This window comes from Cyanistes caeruleus, chromosome 3 (genome assembly GCF_971803275.1).
Source record: "Cyanistes caeruleus chromosome 3, bCyaCae1.hap1.1, whole genome shotgun sequence".
NCBI classification, from domain to species: domain Eukaryota; kingdom Metazoa; phylum Chordata; class Aves; order Passeriformes; family Paridae; genus Cyanistes; species Cyanistes caeruleus.
The window spans coordinates 76,381,554-76,399,018 of record NC_141703.1 but is presented as its reverse complement, the minus strand read 5'-3'; the positions used below and the strand labels follow the sequence as shown (position 1 = coordinate 76,399,018).

Here is a 17,465-nt window from a genome sequence, read left to right as displayed (position 1 = left end):
TTAAATCCAAATTATTTTAATTTTTCATGGCAAAATGCTTTCTCATTTATAGAGGAGAAAAAGAATTCTATGAGCACAATGAGAGTAACTATCTTTGTGAAATCAAGGATAAGCATGTATATGGAACAGTAATTTGCTAAGGTGGCTCCTGATGATGTTGTCTAATGATAGATGCATTACACTTTTGCATAATTAAATTAATATATGGCAAATATTTATATTACTTTCATAAATGTATTAATTGATGTATCTTTAAGAGTATTTTCATAAAATTGTCTTTTCTTTCTTCAGTATCCTTAATATTCTTGTACGTCAGTAGAAAATTCCCCAACAATAATCGAATACTTAGAAAGTTATTTTCCCCACTCCCAAACATATTCAAAACAAAATATGACTTATTTCTCCATTTTCCTTCTTTATCAAAATGAAAATAAAAATTTTGAAATTTTTGTGCTTGTGTATCTAGAGTGAGAAGATGACATTTTTAAAAGCTAGTCATTCTGTCATTCAAAAAGGAGAAACTGGTTAAAGAGGCAAGTCCTTTTAAGAGGAATGTAACTTGAATTTTGAGCAGATGACCTGCTGACACTTTAACTCTTCAAATGAATATGTGCTTTTTTCACTCGTCTGCTAATGTGACTCAACTTGTAAAAGAAAGTGTTATAAATATTGATGATAATTGTTAAACATTATACAGGGTTACATGATATCAGATCAGCTGTTCAGGAGATAATTATCTTTTCCGGGAAATGTCAAACAATTATGAGACATTTCCTGTTCATGAGAGGAAAAGGGAAGGCAAAAGTGGAAGGAAGGCAGGAAGGCAGGAAGGCAGGCAGGAAGGCAGGCAGGAAGGCAGGCAGGCAGGAAGGCAGGAAGGAAGGCAGGAAGGCAGGAAGGCAGGAAGGCAGGAAGGAAGGCAGGAAGGCAGGAAGGAAGGCAGGAAGGAAGGAAGGCAGGAAGGCAGGAAGGCAGGAAGGCAGGAAGGCAGGAAGGAAGGAAGGCAGGAAGGAAGGCAGGAAGGAAGGCAGGAAGGCAGGAAGGCAGGAAGGCAGGAAGGCAGGAAGGCAGGAAGGCAGGAAGGAAGGAAGGCAGGAAGGAAGGCAGGAAGGAAGGCAGGAAGGCAGGAAGGCAGGAAGGAAGAAGGAAGGCAGGAAGGAAGGCAGGAAGGAAGGCAGGAAGGCAGGAAGGAAGGAAGGAAGGAAGGAAGGAAGGAAGGAAGGAAGGAAGGAAGGAAGGAAGGAAGGAAGGAAGGAAGGAAGGAAGGAAGGAAGGAAGGAAGGAAGGACCTTCCTTCTCTGTGTTTATTTTTTTATATTTATTTGAGATTCAGATTTAGAGTTAGTTTTTTGTATTTACTTTACTTTATTTATTTACAGTGTGGTTTTGGTATGTACTAAACAGAGTTCAAGGATATAAAATGGGAAAATCCTCTCCAAGAGTGCAGCAAAGGCTCTGTAGCTCCTGATTTTAAGCTGAAGGAAGGTAGGTTTAGATTAGATGTTAGGAAGAAATTGTTTACTCAGAAGGTGGTGAAGCACTGGAAAAGGTGGTAGATACCTGATTCTTGGAATCTTTCAAGACCAGATTTGATGGAGCTCTGGAAAATTTGATCTAGTGCATTTCATCCCTGTCCATGGCAGATGGGTTGGAATTAGGTGGTCTTTAAGGTCCCTTCCAACTCAAACCATTCTATAATTCTATAAATATTCAGTACAGACTAACCTACCCCACAGAAAACTCCATGGGCCGTATGTATCTTGTAGGGAACTGATCGAACACTTTTTTATACTGATCACATCATACTTTGCTGAATGAGTTCCTACTGTAAATTTCTCCTTATTTTGCCTCTGCTAGTCCTAGGGAAGACTGAAAAAAAAAATATTCTGGACTGATTGTACTGTGTTTTTTTGTTGGGATAGAATTAATTTCTTCATTGTAGCCAGTGTTGGGCAGTGTTTTGGAGAGGTGACAACAATTGACGCAAAAGATATTCCATGTGATATGGCATCATGCTCAGCATGTAAATCTGGGGGAAGAAAAAGGGAGGGGAGGGCATCCAGAGTGATGAAGTTTGTATTACTGAGTCACTGCTGAGCACAGTGGAACCCTGGTTCTCCTGGAGATGGCTGACCACCTGCCCATGAGCTGTGATGAATGAGTTCCTTCTTTTGCTCTGCTTGTGTGCACAACTTCTTTTTGTTATAATTTTTTACCTATTAAACAGTCTTTATCTTAACAAATTATTTTTCTCACTTTTACTTTTGTACTGTTTATTCAGGATTTGAGAAAAAAAGCCTGACCACAGTAAAGAATGGTAATAATAACAACAACAATAATAATTACTTATTTTGAACTGAATTTTTGTGTCCATATCACACATTTGTTCCATGAATGAAAGCAAGCCAACTTAAAAACAGACATGACACAATTGACAAAGAATGCTATTACAGTTTATTTATCAAAGAGTTTAAGCTTAAGAATGCAGTTTCACATTGAAAATTCGTAATTTTTACCTCTGCTTGATTTTAAATGACACAAGTGTCTGGTGATTTCAGGATGATTTCCTGATCAGTGTTTTTATTTCCCCCAAAATAAGCTCAGTGCAAAATTATCTGGGCCAGTTCTATCCCTGAAATCCTTTTTTAGGCACAAGTGGGCCAAAAAATATGCCTATGTGCTTTGTCCTGTAACTCAGGTAAATTGCTGGTAAATACTGCAGTATATTGTCAGAGAAAAGGATCATGCAATTTGCTTTATTGCACCCACTTCTTGAGTAGGATATACACTATTAAAATTTTTTCTTCATAGTGTTTCTAACTTATCTGATAATTATTAAAGAGATTTATTACATTTACATTTATTATATCTAGGAAGCTGTGAATGTGTTACTGAAGTACAGGTAGAAAATAGCCACTGTTCTCACTTCTGCAAGGTCAGTCATTTCATGATACAAGTTTATCAAGTTGGTCAAGCATGACCTCCCTTTCAGGAAGCTGTGCTGACTATTCCTGATTATTTTCTTGTCCTTCATGTGCCTGGAAATAGTATCAGCATTAGCTGATCCATAACCTTCCCAGAGACTGAGGTAAGGCTGAATGGTCTGTAGTTCCCTGAGTGGGCTGTATGTTGTTAGAAGAATAATATTAGAAATATTTCTAGGATTTGTGTCACAAGATGAGCTGGAGAGTTCTTTACTTGATAATATTGCTCCATGCATCAGTAACATGATGACTTTTTCAATAACATATCAGAGCAACTCTGAATATTTAAGAGTTCCAGCACTAAGAGGAAGAGAATTATTGATTTGGAAACCATTGATAGAATAAGAAAGAAAAAGGATAAAGCATGAGCAGCACATAGAGGTGTTGGTATGTGATTAGCTAAACTAAGCACCTTCATCTAAATCTATAATCTATAATCTATAATATATATCTAATATCTTATATATTATATACTATATATAATATAGTATACATCATTTATATATAATATATTATATTTATATATTATATGTACATATTATAAAATATATATATAATATAATCTTTTTCCAAATGAAGCCATGCCCTCCCCCCTTTTTAGTTTAGCTTCTAACATAGATGAAATTCTAAGGTTTTGATGGAGAGAAGCAAGAGAAAGAGGAAATGGAGGAAGGGAAGGAGGGCAAAAAGGAAGGTGTTCAAAATCCCAGGATTTTTTACCCAGTGGGTACTCTGGGACAGAGTTGCATTAGCTGCAAACTGACTGGGATTTGAGGCACAGGGTGATGTGGGAAAGAGAGCAAGAGGGAAATTGTGGGCACTTAATAGTCTTGGGGTGATGGAAAGGGCTTCAGTCTTTAGCCCAGGCAGCTGGGGTCACATTACAGAAGCACTGAAAGCAATGGTGGTCTGAGAACATTTATGCATGTTGGAATAACATTTTTAGTAAAAATTAGTGTTTGTAGTATTTATCCCTTATAGTTCTGAATCTGGCATCTGTTCCAAATCACACTTTTTCTATCACAATTTCAACATGGCTTTAACTAAGCTGATATATTTAGAAAGGAATTTTCCTGTGTTTAAAACATTCAAAGTATGTATCTGCCCCCTGATCATACATTTTGTAAACAAAGAAATATACTCTGCTGATCTTTATTAAATTCTTGTATGGCTAACCCTAAAATATATCTCTGATTGTTATCTCATTTGCTCTACCTATACTTAATTTGCACAGAATTGTGGCATCTATGTGTCATTTCCCAGTGTAACTTACTTTCACCATAATTTGGGTAGAAAATGCTCTGAATGAGGTGGCAAAGCCACTGGGGCCACTGTTCAGCCACTGAGCCTTCCTCACTCTGCAGTTATCATGGTTCTGCCTCTCAGTGCCTTTGTCTGCATGAGAGAATAATTCAGTCATCTTTTGTCCTTAGTATTTTTTAGTTACAGGCACTGCATATTGTCTGATCTTTACTCCTGCATTACTTATTCTCTTGTACTGACTTATTAAGTAATGCTATTTTCCTTGCTGCTCTAATAGACCACTCTTTTCTAATTAAAGTAGAATGAGAGAATGAGAAGCAGCATGTTTCCGAAGTAAAGCGACAGGCAGGAGACTCAATTTCTTTTACTGTTTAGACAGTGGGTCACTGTTTGACTTTGTGAAAATCACTTAGAAGGTCCAAATTTGCAAGCAGCTGCACAAAGTTTGGGTGTCTTCCTTTTGTTACCTACCGCAGAGTTTTGTTCTGAGAAGTGCTCAACGGAGAGAACAGCAGTTAAAGGTGATAAGACATGCAGGTACTTGACATATTCACCAATTAGGATAGTATGAGAGCATTTCAAAGTCAACATCTTGAAATCCCAGGTGATTTCAAGCTTGGTTTTTGGTTTTTTGGGTCTTTTTTCTTAAGTGCTGACTTAAAAAAATAGTGTTCCTTGATTTTCCTGTCTGCAAATAGAAAATAATAGCCTTCATGAGGCCTGTTTATTGAAAATGTTTATAAAACTTTGCAGGATTCCTTGTGTGAAGGAATGAAACTTTATGAATCTAAGAGTCTCTTTCCTAGATTATGGAAGTTTGCCAAGACTTCTGAAAAACAAGGCCTGAGTCAGCCTTCACTGCACACTGATCCACATTATTGTGTGCATTATGAGTCAAAAAGAAGAGAAACACAATTAGTCATAATTCTGCTTTCCTCCTCGAGAGTGATATATATCCAAGAAAAATCATCTGTGGCTACAAAGTCAAAAGAAAACTTCCTCTTAGTTACACTTGAAACTAAGTATTTTTCCACAATTAAAAAGAGTCTGAGCAAACAGATGCAACAGAAGTTGAGCTCAGAGGAGTTCACCATGAGATGAGTACTTGCACTGGCAACCAGAAACAACAGTGAGTTTATTTCTAAAGGGTATTATTTTACTAACAATGGTGCAGCAGCAGTGCCAGCATAAACAGCATGCTTATAGAAATGTGGCCCTATATATGAAGGTGAAGATCCTGTTGGAGTGGAGTTGGAAAACAGGTTTGGGTAAGGACCTCTCTCACAGTCTCCTTCTCCCATCAATATACTCATGTTTTAGTGTGTTGAAACCAGCTTAGTTGCATGACAGAACCCTTGGGGGAGACTGCACTATGACAAGACAATATACATGACAAAAGGTGAGATGAAACTCCATAGCAAAGTCTCATGATCTATGTAACCCAGGGTTACACAGCTGGTGCATGCACAGAAATTGCTGCAGGGGGATTGTAGGATTCTGTAATGCACAAGGAGATGGACACTTTTTATTCCTTAAAATTTCTCTTCATTATTACATAGTATCAAAAATACTACAAAAATCAACATTAGCAAGAATCCTACCACAGAGATCATCTATAACAAATATAAAAAGGATCAATAAAGTGAATATATATAGCAGTTAAAAATTACTATCAGCAATCAGTACAACCACTATTATAATCAATAATATATTAATGAGCAGTAGTATGGCAACAATCAATAGCATCAGCAATCAATCATATAGCAAAAATCAATATAAAAAAACAACAATTAGTACAGGTTACTGTGAGCTTTTCATTAGTGAAGCAACTTCTCTCCAATATAACAGAAGATACACTTAAAACAGATGATTTATATGGATGTAAAATATTAGTTTTGAGTGAATTAGTCTTCAGAATGAGTCAAATCACATTAAAGTGTAAGACAAACCAGTAACCAAGAGAGTAACAGCCATTTCAGAGCTGTAAAGGGCAAACTGAAACTACTCCAAAAGTGGGCCCAAAGCAGGGACCAACAAAATAATGGAGTCTGATTTCAAAAATGATTGGCGTCACGGAGTCTGGAGTTATCTTGGTGTCCCCAGTGAGAGTTTAAGATCTTGTAGAAAGTTTGTGTGGATTTAAACTTCTTTAAAAAAGTAAAAACCTGTGCAGCATGAGAAGGTCTCAGGGAGAGAGAAGCTCTATTTTGGATAAAAACAAAGTTCTTTTTATATTGTAGAGATATAAAAGCACATAGGACACACAATTTTGAGCAGCCACTAGATGCTGTTAATGTCTATTTCTCACCCAGACCTCCAAGGAAGTGGTGATATTTCTGTTCTCACAGCCTAATTTTATTTTCCAGGACTGTTTCCACTTTCTCAGAGAGTAAGTAGCACTTTCTTGGGTTTTGTACTTACTGATGGTATCTCAGGAGGTCACCACTTTCTAGATTTATTGCCTGTACTTTTAAAGAGGCCAGATACACTTTTCCAGTATGTTTCTAGTTCCAGTTCCCAGTTCCCAGGCTCACAGCTCCCATATCAGCATGAATTCTCTTTGATAGTACCTTTCCTCTTTCTAAACTTTTTGGCTGCTTGCATCATGAAGTTATGGTGTTAGTGATGACTCAGAGTAAAATCCCAAAGCAAATCATGCAGCACTGTGTTGTTCACCTTCTACATCTCCTGATGATAGAGAAACAGGAAACAGAAGCCAAATATTATGCCACTTACAAACATTTGCAAATGATCTTCTTTTGGAGCTGAGTGTGTGTCCTCAACATTTCATCTATACAGCTAAGAATTATCTCCTGCCATATAATTTTGTTCTTTCAAAATCTGCATCTGAGCAATTTAGTTCCTCCAATACTAACTCTACAGCTTAATGGAAATTGCCATTGAAAGCCTCATATTTATTGTCATAGCTGTTGGTAACCTTTTCCTTACTAATTCATGTCTCTGTGGTTTTCCTTCTGAAAAATGGACATTTACTTCTATTCTGAAAAAATCATGACACACTGCAGACAGCACCAGTTCTGGGTGTTAGAGATATTACAGACACCATCATTGTTGTTTTTATATTGTTATCATATATTGTTATTATAAGTGATGGGAGAACAACTATTCTGGGTTCACATCTTACTGTTTATGGAAGGTATATGTAAGTAGGCAGTACAAAATTCCTTGTGAATATCAATATATCATTGAAATGTAAAGATGAACGTGTTGCTACATATTTAAGGACTTGAGTAATAATCTCCACTTCTGTCTACCAGATTCAAAATGTATTATGAAATCTTCATTTTGAAATTACAGAGCTCCAGACCATGTGCATAAATTTAAAATAAATCCCTAGTTTCACAGGCTTTCTGAAAATTTTCCTACTGGAGAAGTCTATGAAAGACAGGGATGAGGACATGCCACTCACTGTGTGGTACCTATCGTTCCCTTCTGCGAGTAAATAATTTCTCATCACTTCAGGAGTTGACTTTTGTTTTCTAAATGGAGTATTTTTCTTCTAAATTCAAGTTCAGAATTAGACAAAGCTTCCCTCGGGCTGACCAGGCTGTTGCCCACCACACAGGAGGGAAATGCTCTCACACTTCCAAATAAATGAGTAGAAACCCTTTCCCGTGTTACGTTTGATTTCTCTATGGGTAAATTCAAAGCAGACATTAAAGGATAATGTGAGATGGGAGAAATAGCTAACCCACGGAGCAGTTTTATGCACTGAAGCTCTATTTTAAATTGTATTTTAAAAAGGCTTGGGCTGAAATATGACCAATAATGGCCAGAACACTTGATAAGAGGTCTGAGGATGAATTTCTTGCCATTAATATATCCTGGTATATCTATACTCTCTGTAATCCTCACCTGTTAAGACTGTACAGTACCAGAAATAGATTGAAGAAAAAAGGAGAAAAAGGCTCTAAATGGAAAACGTTGTACTAAGAATTCAAAAGAAGGATTGAAAGCCACATATGTAGTAGAAATACTTGGGGTTTTTTTATAGCAAGCTTATTCTTCAGTGTAACCTGCACTACAAGCCTCCCAGAGGACATTTAGGAACACAGTAGTCTTTGATCTTAATGGAAACTGTGTTTGCCGAGGATGGTGCTGTCTGCCTTGCAGTCACCAGGTAGTCTGGTTGCACAGCAGGAACCTCTTGCCTGTAATACAGACACAGATAGTGAAACCTGCTTCATCTGTCTGAGGATGCCTGGAGTTTCCTCTAGCTCAATGTGGGAGGTATTGCGTTTCTTAGAAGAGCTGCTTTTTCCATGCAGCCGATGATGCCGTGACACATTTTCAAAGTAGCTGGGGACTGTGGGCCCATTTGACAAAATAGGAAAGAGGCTAATCTAAGTGGAAAAAAGATCTGATTTGGCCCCTTCAAGAAAATAGGTGGAATTATTGAGTAGATACGTGAGAAGAATGTAACTTGATTTTCTGAACCATGCTATATCAGAAATAGTAGATTTGTTTCATAAATGTTGAAGGGCAAGTCAATTGACAGGCTATTTTAATGAAAAATAAAGGATTTATCCTTCAACACAGAATGAAATTTTAAAAGGGCATAACTATCTTGTGTGAGGTCAAAAGCAGGAGAAAGATCTATGCAACTCTCAAGGTATTTTTTTCCAGCTACAGCAGGTTTCAATCAAATTTCTCACCGGATCTATTACCTCTCTATTTGCCTCTCCTACCTTGCCCTTCCACAACATTTAATAGCTTTATAACTGCTTCTCCTTTCTAACATATCAAAATCCACTGATTCTTAAATGGTCGTTAATGAGAATGTAATCTGTCTTGTCTGAGGATCACTGGGAGACAGCATAGTCCCACAGTGAGCTATTCTTCACATCCCTCCTGCACAGCCTTTCTGAGGATACAGATTTTACACCTCTCTCCACTCTAATTTCCTGTTCATTCTACAGTATAGCATCTATTAGTCACAGAAAGTTGGAAAGTTAAAGACTCTACAGCTAGAGTACTTTGAGGCTTGCAACTAGAAAGGTTTTAGACCTTTGTGTGTAATGGGCTGTAAAAGCAAAAGCTGTGATTTATTGTTTCTTTCAGATACTGAAACCTAATGGCTAGCCCACCTTCTGTGGAATTCAGTGATCTGCAGATGTTTATATCAAATAAAGTTTGAATAAATTGTGATTCTTTCCCTTTTAATGCATCATGCTTATATGTTACTGTGCAATATTTCTTTCACAATTATATTTTTGACATTCAGTTCAAAACTAAAAGTAATACAGATTAATATTTATTTTCATAAAAAAAAGTTTTAAAAAATTAAATCTGTGACAATTAGTAGCAAAAAATTCCAATGAATTATACATTAATTCATATTAAATCTGTCAAAAATAAAATAAAAATTTATTTTTTTGGCATATGGACATGGATGAACACAGAATGACATGTTATATTATAGGCACACACTCAATTAGGATATATACCTCTGCAACTTATAGAAGAGAAAGAGACTCGAGGAAAAAGAAAAATTAATTCTGAACTGTACTAAGAGTAGTGATTTGTCACTATTATTGTGAAAAGACAATTTGTATGTTTGCTCTTAATTTCCACTACAATATAAATATTGTATAAAATGAAACACCATGGAATGACATGTTTCTTAAGCGTAATGTCTTTCCCAGGTGTAGCTGTAAGCTTTGCAGTAAAATGATTGATCAGCTTAATAATATCTAGGAATTAGTTTCAAAATACACTGTGAAAAAAGCAGAATTTTTATAGCCAAAAAAAAGAAACACATTGTTTATATAGATTCAATAATTTATTGTTAGTGTAATTTAAATCCTTACTGTCTCTTGAAGACTTCTTTTTAGTTCAGAACTTATTATTACACAAAAAAAAAAAAAAAGAAGAAACTAAAAAGAACAAAAACTATACCATCACAGAAGCTGAAATTTCCATACACAAGGTGTTGCTAGTACTTTTATCCTATTAAGTTTGATTTCCCAACACTCAGATCTAAGTGTTGGCTTCAGCAAAGTTAGAATCTGCAGCTGTTTAATGTATCCTCAGTCCTTCATGAGTACTCAGGTGGGTGTTTTCTTCCTCACCTTAGACTCAGGTAAGGACTATTTCTGTTTGCCAGCTTTCTCACAAATTACTATTTGTCACTATTTTTCACATGTGTGCTTCTTCTATAATTGCTAATTATGGCATACTTCACATATGTTAGATATGTTCTTTGTTCTCTTTGCTGCCTTCAAAAGTGTTTTTGCCAGGTCTGTCTGCACTGCCTTGGCTGATCATTAGTAGGATGCTTATAGACGTTGGGTCTGAGCATCAGCTTGTATCCTATTTCTTATGATTATGTGCCTTCCCCTCTCTGCTCTGCATCCTCTGTCCCACTATTCAAGGTCTGCTTTGTCATGCCACATCCATATTCCTCTATGCTTTGTTTTTATGTTAGAGTCATAAATATTAGATTCTATACAGAAAAACTACTTGTTACTACCACATGTATAAAAAAATTTAACCTAAAAAGATAAGCAAGAGCAAAATGAAACAGACCTAGTTTCTTGGTAATTTTAAAAAATTGCTGTTACAGCTCTAGCAAGTATAACAAAGTTTAGCTAGGTAAGAGAAGTTATAGCCTTGAAAGTTTGTACAAAGATAAGGGCAAGCTGGTAGCTGTAGCAATATCTTTTTCACTGAGCTACAGGATCCATTCCACTCAGAGAAGCATCTAGGGCTTTTTCTAATTTTTAGGTGAATGCTTCAGGACTGAGGTCTCCAATATCCAGGTGCTGATTGGAGAAGCTCATAATGCAGTCTAATGAAATAAAGTGGGGCTGTGTGAAGTTGCTTCTGTCAAAGATGGGAATTGGGCCTGCAGCTTCTGAGGGTGAATAAAGTTTCACCCATTTTATCGTGTCTCAAAATAGTTGCTAACAAACAGGTGCTTAAAGGACAGGAGTGAGGGATGACACTCCTTACTAAAAGTGTCAAAATTGTGCTAGGAAATGAATCTTTGAAGGTTTATTAGCTCATGAGCTTTTACTGCTTGGTAAACAAGTAGACCAGAGAAAGGTGTACTTGTAGGATACTTGGTATTCACCTGGTTATTTGCTTACACTAAGCATTATTATAATTAGCAAATAAAAACCATACAAATACTGTAAAGGAAAGGAAAGATCTAATTCTCTCTCTTCCAATATGGTGACTTCATGACTAGATTTCTTTTATCTTTGTCTTCATAATTTTTATAAAATTTCACTCTTTTCTGCAAGGTGAACCAACTCTAAAAGAAGGATGAGCAGATTTCCTTCCTTTGCTTCACAGATCTAAATGGTTGCTGGACTGCAGATGCAGCTTTAAATCATTCAAGCAGTACAGAGCAGAGCTGTAATATCACTTAGATAATTTCTTATCCTCTAGACTGGGCTGCAAAAATATTAATAAGAACAGCAGCAGATTTTCTTCCTTAAACGGTTGGTTTGTTAGTTAGTTAGTTAGTTAGAGTTTGTTTGTTTGTTTCAAAATATGAAATATAAGTCAAAGCTACTCTCTGATGCTTTAATTCAGTACCTTTCAAAAGGCAAGGTCTAGATAAAATTTTTAATTTGAACTCCAAGGGTAATAGAGTGAAGATTGTTTATAATTCTCAAGTGAATTAGCTATGAAACTGATAGTTCTGCTGGTACTTTGGTAGAACAAATTTGGACACTTAATACATTTCCTGCCAGTCACATAAACAGATATGACTAGGACAGTTAGTTGGCTTTTATTTATTTGTTTGGTTTGTTTTGTGTAGGGCCAAAGCTATTTAATAGATGTACTTCCAGCTACTGCTGGTTTTCTAGAACAACAGGTGAAGTAGACACTAAATTGGAATATGAAGGCATTGCCCATGTTTCCTTTAGTCAAGATAAAAAAATGTAAAAGTCAAGGAAAGAAGCATTTAAAAAAATTAACTCAGGTTGAGTATAAGAAAATGAAAAAAAGGAAAAGTTTTAAAATTATATAAATGTGTTAATTGTTTAGTTAATAGATACTTTTTAATGAAAAGACCGTTTTTTAGCCTTTATGTGAAAATTGCTAAATGCCCATGTAACACCACAACAGCGTTTTTTGCATTTTTTGTTTCGGTTTAGGGATTTTTTTTTTTTATTTGGGTTTTTGGGGCTTTTTTTGGTTGGGTTTTTTGGAGTGTTTTTCTTTAGTTGGTTTTTGCGGGGAGAGGTTAGGGGTTTTTTTGCTTTCCTAATTGAAGTTGCTAACAATTGTTCAAATTTATTAAAAGTGTTGTGATTCCTCTGCAGTCAATTTAAATTAATGATTGAATAGTTCAAACAATAATTATTTTAAGGAAGTCATGCTCTATTTTTTTAGGATAATAAGCTAAATGGAGACACATGCCTCTAGCATAATTTCAAATGAGTACTTTGAAAATTAAATAATCAACAAAGTTGTGATTGCATGCTATCTGGAAAAGGTCACCCTAAAAAATTTCATGTGAGAAAGCATCTTTACAAAAATGCTTATGAGTTGGTTTAAATTCAAGCAGAAGTTATTTTGTATTCCTTCCATTATAAATGAGTATACATGAACATAAGAGGCCAATAGTGTAAACCCATACTTATCCATTCTTCCCATCACTACCCTTTCTTAAAGGATAGCAGACAAAAAAAACCCCTTAATTCTCTTAATTTCTTGTTCTTGTTTTAAGAAATTAGATTTTTCTTTTCCATCAAACACCATAAAACAAACACTTTTGAGTTCTGTATCCACTTTGAAACAAGACAAGTGTCTCAGATTAACTTGTACAGCCATCCTACACTGCCATATCATACAATATGCAAGGAATGAAACATAAAGAGCCAAATGAACATATTCCACATAGAAAAAGGTTTGAGACATCTAACACTTCAAATACAGCTCTACACACACGTAACTTTTTTTTTCCCCACAGGTTACAAAAAGGGAGTCCTAATACAATTGGATCCAGTGCAGCTCCTGAGAATCATTGGATTTCACTCATACAGGACCTAATCTGTGGAGATCATTTCTCTTTTGAAGAACAGCTTCTGTACAGCCAATTGGAAAGTTGAGGTACTGGATATTTGGACAAAACTGCTTTTGGGATATATTTATTGCCTTTATTTTTTGTCTTTATTAGTTTATAAAGTTCAAATCAAACACAGATGTTCTCACAAGCAATTTAAACTGAATAAGATGACAAGTAGAACAGAGATTAAAAAAACAAATCTAGTTTTATGGATGATATTGTTATATTTTTCACCATGGTTTTGTAAAAGGTTCTGTTTTGAAAGTGTGTACCACTCCTTATAAGTGTTTAAAAATTATCACTGCAGTATAGTCTTAACCTCAATGCATTGAATAGGTTTTGATTTGGTAGCATATAATTGATTCTGGAAATCTCTGTAGAAAAGTCACGAAGTCTATACTGCATGTCTAACCTCAGATATTTCACTGTGGCTTGGTCTAGGTCTAGGATATGGTGGGTTTGCTGCAGAACTCTGAAATGACAAGAGAGTTCCACAAAGGTAAACCTCATGAAGGTCAAGGAAAATTCCCCTTTTAGGAATTATGGTTTATTCCAATTTATATTAAGTGGTTTGTGTAACTCAGGGAGCAAGAGTACTGAATAAATACAAATCTGTATTAATGAAGCAGGTGAATATGGAAAGTGCTTTATTCAAGAGCCTGTTGTGATTCAAACCATTGTGATACAGCAGCTGTAGATTTGAGTCATTTGAATCTGGTATTCACTATACAGATGAATGATAGTTATTCCCTTTCAATTTATCATGAGTACAGCCACAGACTGAAATAAGATGGAGTAAATGTCTGCGGTTATCTGTTAACTGGTGTGCTTTATCATTTCATAGCTGAGTGACTCATGATCATGCAGCTCAGAACACCTCTAATTAATTTTTGAGTTGAGTATTTATCCTTAACCTCAAACTATGGTTTATTAATGGGTTAAGGTAAAGAGCTTGCTAAAGTGTAATGTGTGGCTGTGCAAACATATTTGGAGGCACATAGTTCATTGCTGGATGTCAGATGTTTTACCTGCCTGCCCAACTAATTGAGAATCATATCAGAGAGCCAGAAAGACATTGTAATGAATGACAGTGACCTCCAAAAGACATAACTGAATTAGAACTGATGAACTTGATATGAGTAGAATCACAGTGTCATTTTAAATATAACACAGTTTAACTCATTTTCCTGCCCTTGGAAATGTATTGCATTAAGCATAGAAAGGATTGGCAGGTAAATTTCAGCTTGTTGGTTTTTTTCTACAAGTGTCATAACATGAGAGGGTTTACTGAAGGATATTTGTTATATCGAAATATTTTGGTTCTGAATGCATGCAAAGCAGGCTTTCTGGAATCTAAGACGTGTCTTTAAGGGTTTTGAGGAGCAAAAAGTGATAGGGGAAGAGAAGAGGGAAGAGGGTTTTTTCCAGAGAGATAAATGAAAAATCATTCTTTTATCTTTCTTGCTAAAGAACAGAAAAGTTTAAGACATAATTTCCCACATAGTTTTGTTTCTCAAAATAATAACTTCTAATATCCTAAATAATGGTGTATACTATTCAAGAATTCTGTTAGTCTTTAGTCTGGAGGTTTATGGTGGTCAAATTTTGAAAAATATTTCAGGATCATTTATGTAGATATTCTTTCTACATTAATCCATAATACCAAGCAACAGAACCAACATCTGGCCTTCCAGCCTTTGTGTGGAATGTTAAACTCATCCTTTGTTGCAACAGAGCAGAACTGAGTCTTGTGCCTGTTCCTTAAATCCATGTGGTTCATTTGCCATAAATTATAAAGTGTTCAAATATAGAAATTCCTATTAAAAAATAACATAAATTTCCAGTGAAACACAAATTGTGCTGTATTTTGTTACACTTCTTTAAAGAAAAAAGATTTGGCATAATTTTATACCTAAGCAGGAGCTGCTTATTTACTGGTGAAGAATATGCTGTCCAAACCATATATTTGGTAGTCCATGTCCTCAGCCTCTCAGTGACTGCATAGTGTCAAATAAAACAGATTAAGGGAAAACACTGAGCTTCCCTGCCTAGAGCCCCTTGAATTTTTTTCTCAACTTTGAGGTTAAGGCATACATTTATCTCTCCCAAAATATATTTTTTTTCTTGCCTAAGATTACTCTGATTCCCCTGCTTATTTTCTTTTATTGCTGTGTATTTATCTTTAATTGCATTTCCCAAGAATAAGGTATGCATAAAAAACAGAATAGTTGATGCATGTCAGAGTTTCATTCTTTGTTTTTACTTAACCACTCAAACAAATGGATAACAGCAACAAAGTTTATATAAACAGTAGAAAGGTCTCTGATGCATGTTTTTGAATAGCCTATGTCATTCATATTATCTATCTTGACCATGTGGATCTTGGCATAATAATTAGATTGAATAGATCTGTTAAGAACTGCTCTTTCTTTCAAGTTTTGCTGGAAAAAATTGTACTGGTTAGGAAAAACAGTTGCTAAAATGGGGTCTATATGAGGGGGTTATATTTTGTTATTTTGGATGATCTGAAATTCTGACAGTTTTAACAATGATGGTCAGGAACAAAAGTAGCAGTGATTTTTAAAACACAAGTCTTCAATATCTTCTAAATGTGAAGATTTCAATAGACTAACACACTAAGAGAGTGGAAGGACCTGACAGAAAATAGTCATTTTCTGTATGTGTAGAATTGAACAGTCCTTAAATGGCTCGTGCTGGATGAAAGAGAAACAGAAAAATGACCTTTATCTTTGTCACCACTGCAAATCTTGCTGTTCCACTGTTCCAGTGATGCATAGAGGTGGAAATAAAGGAGATGAGTACAATAGACTTTTCCATAGACCGAGTTTTCCAGGTCATTTAATTCTCTCTAGTGTGTTCAGAACCTTTCCAACAGAGCTAATGATAACAGATTGCCACATTATCCTACTCGTGGTGACCTGTTTGGGTATCTGCCAGAAATTCTACTCACTCAAAACTATATGTGAAAAAAAGTGTTTACTATATTCACTTCTAATGGTTATTATCATTTATTCAGGGAAAATAAAAAATGTATTATTGAGTACTTCATGTGTTAAATAATGGCTCAATTATTTTGAAAATTGATACTTTAGGTTGCTGCTCTGCTGCAACTGATTTTGAATTTTCCTTATGGACTCTGGCCTTTTGCCAGTTCATGTTCCATGGGGACAGTTCTCCCTATCAAACAAGGCTGTTTTTTCAACATATAGCCAGCTAAAATTACCCACAGGAATGCTCTCCTTGCTAAAAAAGAAGCACCTGTGGCTCTGAAAGGGATGATGTAGCATTTTTTTCAAAGGATATTTTTTTCTTTTTTTTTTTTATTACTTTTGGGCTGGACAAGCTTAAAAAATGCTAAGGAGAAAGTCTTACTACCAGAGTATATCATGGTGTCAAGGTTCTTGATCTCATTATTTTAATATGATTTTTTTATGCACAAAATTGACCATTCTAGATTTACCCTTACTGTTTGAATTTCTATCTTTAACATAATTTCTTGAGAGCCAAGAAGCTTTATATCACATACACTATGTGATTTTTACCATGAAAAGAAAGAGCCTTTAAATATTAATTTTAAAAAGAGCATTTGTATATTAATTAAAGAAATTTTGACTAGAACATGTGTTGTTTCGCCAATCCAATTGGAGAAAAATAATTTTCTGAAATAGATTCTGCCTGGGCATCCTACTTTTGATATAACTTGCTCTCGCATGTTACCTACTTAATTTTTAATAGCTAAAGAGATTTAAATTTAAAAGTTTACTGTTTATTCATGTTGATTTCTAATCTAGTGTGTTTAAAAATGATTTTTGCAATTATATATAATACTTTGGGTTGTTTGTTTTTTTTAACTACATTTAAGTTTCTATAAAAATCATGCTTTTTCCATATCAATGCAAAGTTCATGTTAACAGTAATACTAAACTTTACTATACACCAATGACTTAGTTAGGCTTTCCATGTAGAGTTATTAATTCTTTAACTTAGGGCCATTCAAGCCTGCATTGGGCATGTAAGTCACCTGAATAGCTTTCCCTTGATTATAGAATTAAAAATACTAGAGGTAGAAAATGCTATCAAATCTATTTCAGATGGAATTGCTCTCATCAGAAAAGGTTTCCCTTAGAGTCTGTTTCACACATTAAGGGCTC

General features: G+C 35.3%; 1 protein-coding gene across 3 annotated transcripts in view; it reads left to right on the top strand.

The window, feature by feature from the left end:
* The window catches only part of CNTN5 (contactin 5), a 602,495-nt gene that overhangs the window by 168,868 nt on the left and 416,162 nt on the right, over positions 1–17,465 (top strand). For 2 of the 3 annotated variants that reach the window (XM_086882024.1, XM_086882023.1), the window contains exon 1: positions 13,251–13,337. The gene's annotated coding sequence lies outside the window, so the exon portion shown is untranslated. Of the gene's footprint in view, positions 1–13,197; positions 13,338–17,465 lie in introns of those variants that run through there. The other variant, XM_023920615.2, reaches the window with a different exon arrangement.